Source organism: Gossypium arboreum, chromosome 12 (assembly GCF_025698485.1).
Source record: "Gossypium arboreum isolate Shixiya-1 chromosome 12, ASM2569848v2, whole genome shotgun sequence".
Classification (NCBI taxonomy): Eukaryota; Viridiplantae; Streptophyta; class Magnoliopsida; order Malvales; family Malvaceae; genus Gossypium; species Gossypium arboreum.
The window spans coordinates 73,754,129-73,763,308 of NC_069081.1; the positions used below are offsets into that span (position 1 = coordinate 73,754,129).

General features: G+C 36.1%; 1 non-coding gene across 1 annotated transcript; it reads left to right on the plus strand.

Annotated features, from left to right (window-relative positions):
• The first annotated feature begins 300 nt into the window (after positions 1-300).
• LOC128286305 (small nucleolar RNA R71) lies at positions 301-407 on the plus strand. The gene has a single exon (XR_008276848.1). It is a non-coding gene; the product is annotated as a small nucleolar RNA R71 (small nucleolar RNA).
• Positions 408-9,180: the final 8,773 nt, after the last annotated feature.

Below are 9,180 nucleotides of genomic sequence, written 5' to 3' on the forward strand. Positions count from 1 at the left end.
AACCACACAAACTGTCAATCTTTTTATTTAGAACCACATAAACCGTCAATCTTTTTATTTAAGAGTTCTACTTGGTTAGATAGTATAGTAACTGCGTCGAGGTTGAAAACACTGGCTACTTTCGTCGGCTTTGTTCTCATAACTTGCCACCGATAGTTATTCAGTGACATCTCCTCAATAAATTTGTAAGCCGCCTTAGGTGTTTTATTATTGATAGTTCCTCTAGTGGCTGCATCAATCATCTGCCGAGTAGAAGGATTCAGGCCATTATGGAACGTTTGAACCTGTAGCCAAAGCAGTAACCCATGGTGAGGGCATCTTCTTAAAAGGTCCTTGTGTCTCTCCCATGCATCGTAGAGTGTTTCTAAATCCATCTACACAAAATAAGTGATATCATTACGTAATTTGGTTGTTTTAGCCGGTGGAAAATATTTTAATAAAAAAATTTCAGTCGTTTGTTCCTATGTAGTGATTGACCCTCGTGGTAATGAGTTCAACCATTGTTTAGACTTATTTCTTAGTGAAAAAGGAAACAACCGAAGACGTATGGCATCATCAGAAATGCCATTGATTTTAAATGTATCGTAAAATTCTAGGAAATTTTCCAAGTGAGCGTTGGGATCTTCGTCCTGCAAACCATCAAACTGAACAAACTGTTGTATCATTTGAATTGTGTTAGGTTTTAATTCAAAATTGTTTGCAGCAATAGCATGTCTAACTATACTTGACTTAGTTCCTGTTAAATTAGGTTTAGCATAATCATACATAGTGCGCGGAGCAGGATTTTGATTAACAGCAATTGCACGAGATAGCGAATTTTCTTGGTTTTCAGTCATCTCCTCGATTGGGGTTTGAATATTGTCCTCTTGCTCGTTCTCTGTGTATCTTAAGCTTCACCTTATTTCTCTTTGGTTTCTGCAAACTGTGCGATCGATCTCACTGTTAAAAAGTAATGGTCCTGATGGGTTTCTTCTAGTCATAAACTATAAAAAAACTTGCCAGAAGAACATAAATGAAGAATTAGAAAATAAAATAAAAATTTAAATTGCAATAAAAGTAAAATGGCTAAAGTAATAAAAATCAAGTGTTCCTAATATCTTAGTTCCCCAGCAACGGCGCCAAAAACTTGATGCGTGATATTCGTGACAGGTTTTAAATATTTATAATGAATCGTTCTTGAAACTAACTATTATCACGATGAAGGCAAGTGTACCTATCGAACAGTAGTATAGTTTTATCAAGACCGGATTGTCGAACCCAAAGGAACTAAAAGTACTTGTAATGATTGTCTTTTTATTATCTAGCCTAAGAATAATGGGGTTTGTTTTAACTAACTAATTAACTAAACTAAGAAATCATAGAAAATAGAATTGGGGAATTACTATTTGGAAAAATGATTGAATCAAGACAATACCTAAGGAAAAATCCACCTAGACTTCACTTGTTATTTGACTCTAAATCGGACAATTTATTCATTTGACTTGATCCGTAGAAATCCCTAAGTTATATTATTATCCCTCTCGAGACTAACAACATCTAACCCTAGGTTGAATAATTGAAATCTCTTTCTAATTAACTCCCTAGTGTTGCATTAACTCGATCTATGGATCCCCTTATTAGGTTTCACCCTAATCCGACAAAATCTTGTCACCCTATCTCTAGGCGCGCAATTAACTCCGCTTAATTATGACAAATGTACTCTTAGACAGGGTCTATTCCTCCTCTAAATAAGAGCTTAACTTGAACCAATATCCTGGAATATGAAGACAAGAATTAAGAACACATAATTAAGAACAAGCCAAATATTTATCATACAATTCAGATAATAATACCAATATCTATCTTAGGTTTCATTCCCCTTAGGTATTTAGGGGTTTTAGTTCATAACTAAAAAGGTAAACATCTTAGAAGAATAATGAATACAAAACATAAAGAAAAACCCAAAACTCCTGAAGGGAAATTGAGGGGAGATCTTCAGTCTTGATGATGAATCCGGCTTCTGAGATGGATCAATTGGTTTTCCTTGAGCAGCTCCCTGCTTCCTTCCCTGCGTGTCCCTTTTTCCTCCTACTCTAGGGTGTATTTATAGGCTTTGGAATGCCTATTGGCCTTTTCTGAATTGGACTAAACTTGGGCTCGGCTAGGACATACCCATGTGCGATTGCTTAAGGCTATGGTCAAGTCTGTTAAATAGGCACGGGCGTATGGTCCACCCGTGTGAGTCATGCTTCGATTCTACCAAATTGACACGACTGCGTGATCTGCCCGTGTGAGAAGGTCCAGGCCATGTTGATTTCGTATGTTGGCCCATTTTCTCTGTTTTTGGTCCATTTCTCATTCCTTTCACTCTCATATGCTCACCTAAGTATAAAACATGAAATTAAGACATTAAGAACATAGAATTCACCAATTTTAAGGAAAAATCATCCATAAAATGTGCTAAGCCTGGGATAAAAATATGTATGAATTACGATTTATCACCCGTGTGTGACAGACTGTGTCTCAAGCCATGTGCACCTAAATGTACCTTAAAACTCAAGTTTACCAAATCCTGCTTATTTGGACACTAAGCAGCTCAATTACTAGCCATTTAACCTTTTCAAAACACCATTAAAAATGCTCATAACAAGCCAAAACAACCATATTAAGTGCCTAACCAATGTACCCTCATTGATACCACATTTTAAATCTTCAAACATATCAACAACACATCGACCATTCAAAAACTTACATTCATACCAAATTACCCAATATTGAACTAACATTTAGCTACTTAGGCTACCAAGCTTTAAGCTAAAACACTCATCAACACATTAGCTAGTCTACATACCAAAACATAGCTTCAACCACAACCATATATACAAGTAACCATCATTTTTCACTTTAAACCAAAATATCATCACATTAACAAACCTACTATCAACCAAAGACTTCCGAGGTATATGCCATTACAATTTAGAACACGACTACACTTGAGTTCGAGATTTGTTTTTGGATGTTGAGTCAATGATAAGCTGAAATGTAGCTAACCTGTGCATAGAAAACAAAATCATATGTTGAGTATAACTCAATGGTATTTCTATAATCTGAACGATGTAACTTAGTATAAGGAATTGAAATGTAGAAATGCAATAAGTAATGTTATGACAAAAAGTATAATATAATAATATAAATTTTCTCATTCTCTATTCTCATCCTCAAGATTTCACATGTTCTAATACATAACAGTGGCATTCCATATAACATTTGACAATTCAACTCATGCAATGGAATGATCCATCTCTTTGTTCAATACATGAACTCATTTCAATATTCACACCTTATTTCATCATTTCATGTTTCATTTCCCATTTCATATCCTTTTCTCATTCTTGTCATCTCAATATCAAACACATAAATTTTATCATTTAATTTCTCCTATAAACACGACTTGGACTCGAACAATACATGGATCCAACCAACACACTAGTTTGGTACCCAGTGCCCCATCGGATAAATCCAAAGTAATAACTTTGCCAAGTGCTAAATAAGTTGACATCCAGTGTCTCATCGGTTAAACCAAAGCAAATTGGCACCCAGTGCCTCATTGACTCGAGGTCGAGGAAATCCCTGAACTAGTCCTATCTTATGGCATGCCATCTATATCTGACTTTGTCTGAAACAATTAATAGGGTTTCATTTTACTTTTAGTCCATCCAATGTTCCAATTTCACATATGTACATCATTACACATATTAGTATATGTTAAATTTGATAACAACTATAATTTCTCAATACACATTCATAAGAATACCACATGTAACACCCCAAACTCGGCCCAGACGTTATGGCCGAATCTGACGTGCCACATTAGAGTTGAAAACCCACGTTCCGTTTTAGTGTTTTAAAAACCATATATTTTGTCGTGTTAACAAAGTGTATGAAAGCTGGGCACCAGGTAGGTATCGGAGACAGAGGAGGTGAGCCATGAAGGCTGCTTAAGTACTAAGCTCTTTGATTGGATCCAATCCTAGACATGCCCATAACCATATCCACACTTTGTTATATCGAGTTTAAATTTGTTTAAGTGGACGACTTTGATAAATCGATTAATCGTAGTGTTGAGATATTTTGAAAACAAGTATCGTTTTGCAAACACGTCCTAAGTCTAGCCCATTTGAATAATTATCAACCAGGTTTAAAGTTATTAAAAATAAACTAATCCCGAAAAGAAATAAAAGAAAAGTTAAAATGGCCTTATTACAACCCAAAAATAAATAATAATTAAAGGAAATTAAATGAAAACCAACACTTATTTAAAATCCCAAAGACGATCCCCGTGGCTACTCTGAATCCCCTCCGGCTCCAAGTCCCCACATCAAGGCTCACTTGCTAGGTTAAGGAAAGGGGGTGAGTTTGGAAACTCAGTGTGCAACAAGCCCCTTTCAGAGCCCAAAACAATAACAGCCTGTTGGGCCTAAGCCCAAATCCAATCTCAACATGTACTGGGCCGTAGCCCTTTTCATATTTCATTTTTCATAACACTGGGCCGAAGCCTTTTCATATTTCATATTATCGGGCCGAAGCCTTTACTGTAAACGGTATGGCCCATAGGCCCATTTCAATATCACATGTAATGTCAATGAAAGAATACAAGCCCAATTGGGGAGACTACTCAACCCACCATCCGCTACTCTCCACCCGTACCAACCAGAACACCATGTGGGGATTAACTCGATCCACCCCGCCATAACTCTCCACTAGCAGCATAGCTGCTTTATCATATATCTGGAAGCCTAGCCTCTTTTAATAACTGGGGCAAAAGCCCTCTTAATAACTGGGGCATAAGCCCTTTAATAACTGGGGCATAAGCCCTTTAATAACTGGGGCATAAGCCCTTTAATAACTGGGGCACAAGCCCTTTAATAACTGGGGCATAAGCCCTTTTTCACTTCCTCCATTCATATAAAAACCCAACCCAATGCATTTATGATTACATCACGTGCATATCATACATATCATGTGCATATCATACATGTCATGTGCATATCATACATACCATGTTTATCAAAATCCCATGTATTAAATTCATACATAAACCCTAGGGGTATAATAGTCATTTTACCTAGGGGCAAAACGGTCATTTTCATGTTATAAGGGTAATCTTGTAATTTTACCAAAAATTAGGGTTTCCATGTTCATTAACGGTTACTAACAATTCATGGGTGCAAACAGTGATTCTAGCCCATTTTTAGCGAAATCGAGTTATTGGGCCTAAAACCTCTAATGGGCCCTACTTAGCCAATTTCGTCATCTAGACTCATTTAGCCTATATCCACAACAGTATTAACAGTCTTAACATGCAATTTAACAGATTTTCGTTTTCTACCAATTTTACCCAATTGGGCCCGAAAGCCTATTGGGCCCTATTGTAGCCCCTGGAGGCCCAACTTACCGTGAATGCCAAAAATCACGTTCTTACTGTTTCTAATGATCCTGATCATCATCTCAATGAATCTAACTAACTAATGGGCATTCGCTTGCTCACGAGTCCTCGAAATGCCAAAATTTCGGCATTTCAGCTTTTCGGCATTTATCGCCTTAAGCTTATGAAAAGGGTTCGTTACACACCTGATTTGCGATATTCCTTGACGAGATCTCCTATGCGATTTCTCCTATAATGAACCACTTATAGATTAGACCATGTTAATATTAAACCAAATCGAAAACTACCTATTATCATCACTTACACATTCGCCACCATCCACAATGGCCCTTGGGTTCATACCTTTGCAAGTTGATGACTAGATTTAGTCACTCCGATGATCCAAGCTTTTCACACACTCCTCGATCGGTAGCCTTTAATCCTCACTAGCACCAACAAACCAAATAACACCAAAAACCCTTTTAGCCTTAGTCGACAGAGGGGTTTTCAGCTTTTCTTAAACCACAAGATACAAATGGAAAGAAGGTTTGAATACTTACCAAGAGATCTACTCGTTGAAGAACATTCCAAATACCTTCCTACCCCATATCCGTTGTGAATCCAACTTAAACGTGCGTAGAAAATAGATCTAAATATTAATTCCCGAATCACTAAAATATGAAGCTTTCGGCTTTTCAACAAATATTAATCTAAGCTATTACGAGGGTTAGTACACACCTGTTACGGGTTGAAGTTAAAACGTTTCCATAATCAATCACCTATGATAACCACCACCTGTCACTCAAACTTAACTATTCCAATATCAATATATGTAAATCCTAAGCACATCAGTCATACGGAACATAAGGGCATATTCGTCATTTTACCATACAAGGGTATTACAGTCACTTTACCCTATAGGGGCTTTACGGTCTTTTTACCTATTAGGGGTATTTCAGTAATTTTGTAAACCAATGGTATTTCTATAATTTTTAGAAAGTCAAGGGTATTTATGTAATTTTGTAAATTAGTGGTATTTTGGTAATTTTACAAATTAAGGGTATTTCAGGAATTTCACAAACCAGTGGTATATTGGTAATTTTACAAACCAGTGGTATTTTGGTAATTTTACAAACCAGGGTATTTTGGTAATTTTGTAAACCAAGGGTATTTTAGTAATTTTGTAAATTGAGGGTAAAACAATAATTCTGTAAATCAAGGGTAAAATAGTAATTCTATAAATCGAGGGTAAAATGGTAATTCTGTAAATCGAGGGTAAAACGATAATTATGTAAATCGGGGGTACTTTGGTAATTTTATAAGTCGAGGGTATTTCAATAATTGGTAAACTAAAGTATTCTAAACATGGATAACAATACTAATGGCTCTAAAGCCCATTCTCATTAAATGGGCCCACGCTCGTGTGGCCCTTCTAGCCCAAATCTAGCCACAAATATTAAATTCACCTAGCCTAGCCCAATATTTACTACACAATCAAACAACTTATCCAATTGGGCCTGTAGGCCCATTAGGCCCACATGACCCATTTTGGCCCATCGCGGCCCGAAGTAGCCATCCTACAGCTAGAGTAGTAAGAAATACACACCTGATAGGAGACTGGAGTTAATCCACACTCCGAGCACTCTTAGCCGACGCCCAACCCAAACGAGCACGCCATACAGCGAAAGGGATCAGCCAAGAAAGGTACCTCTACTCTCCTCATGGTTCTCTCTATTTAAAGCCGACCAGCTTCGCATCCACTCTTATGTTAGCTTCCCGATGTGGGATCCCTCCAACATTAGAGTTTAAATTCAACACCAACTCTTGCCGCCCCTGTTAGCAAAATAAATGCTCCTTGCTTGCCATGGGATTCGAACCCATGCCTCCCCTCAGATGCTCCACACGCTACTTGCCACTAAGCCACAAGGCTTTTTGTGTCATATTTTATCCCCAATTAATTATAAGGTCTAAAGGCCAAAGTCCAGTTCCTTTAAAAACCCAAAATAAATTGCAAGAGCCAAGGCTTGAACCCAGCTCCCATACAACCTTAATGACGCCACAACCACTAGATTACAAGCTTCCTTGTGTCATTTATTTAACACAATAATTTAAAAACCCTCATCCAAGCATCCAGGTTTTTTTTTTTTACTTAATACCAAAATTTTTGCTAAAGCCCAAGTTTGAACCCAAGATTTCTCTAACACTTCTCAGGGCCATTAACCACCAAAGCGGACATTTAATTGTGTCATTTCATTGCACAATTAAATACCTATATAAAACCTGCTTACGGACCCACACTCAAGGCCCAATACTTCTAGGCCCAAATTCGAAGTGTTACACCACATTTCTGAATACACATAATTTGTTCATTGTAATCATCAATTGATTCAATTTAGCCCAAAGTGCAAGATTTCTCTCCTTAATTACTTACCATATGAAAACAAATTGAATCAATTGATGATTCCGAAATGATGCTTGCTACAAAATAAAATAATTAAAATAGATTAATAATACACAACTAAATTTTCATTTAATTTTAAATATTACTCCACATTTTGCTTAATCCCCAATTTTAGTCCCTAAACCAAGAATAATTTTAATCCCATATTTAATATCAAATTTTTATACTAATTTCACTCTAAGCTAAATTTAGCTCCCTATTTTCCAATTCTACCTCTAAATTTTGAATTTTTCTCAATTTAGTCCCTATTGGTCAAAACCAATAATTAACTTCACTATTTAGTCCTTTTTCCTTTATAAATTTAAAATCTATCAAATTAACCCCTAATACTTAAACTACTCAACAATGACAACATCTAAAATATTAAACAATACTAAAAACTATGACATGGGTCTAGTAGCTCTAAGTACTCGAATTTCAAAAATGTAAAATTTGCAAGAAAAGTGGACTAAATTGATTAACCAATTGAAGTTGGAAGGTTAAAACCCGTAAGTGTTGTGCATTCTTTCTTTTCTTCTTTTCTTTCAATTTTTCATGAATAATTTTCTCCCTGCACTTACATTCTTATTTCATTTATTTGTTTTCATTTTAATTCATTATTATTATATAATATATATACATTTCATGTTATTTATTTATTATAACATCTATATTAAGTTATCATATATATAACACATATCATTAGTCTCGTCCACTACTATTAATTAATTGCATATCTAGAAATTAGAGATAGAAAATAGACTAAGAATCAAGTGGCTGATCACTTGTTGAGATTAGAAGCTGGACTTGAAGATGGCAATATTCAAATCATTAAGGAAGATTTCCCAGATGATCAATTGTTAGCTACCATGGCATTACCTTGGTATGTCGATATCGTGAACTTCTTAGTGAGTGGGTTGATGCCTCCTGATCTCAATAGCCAAAAAAGAAGAACATTTCTTCATAATTCCAGACATTATTATTGGGATGAGCCTTTCTTATTCATACATTGTGCTGATCAAATAATTAGGAGATGTGTCCCTGATAACGCAATTCAAAGAATTTTGCAACATTGTCATTCAATTCCTTACGGAGGACATTTTAGAGGCATGTGAATTGCTGCGAAGGTTCTCAAATCTGGATTTTATTGGTCGAGCATATTCAAGGATGCTCATGACTTTTACCAGACATGTGACCGTTGTCAAAGGACGAGCAACCTCTCTTGGAGGCATGAAATGGCACTGCAAAATATCTTGGAATTTGAGTTGTTTGATGTGTGGGGACTAGACTTTATGGGTCTATTTCCACCATTTTAGGGAAATTTATACATATTTGT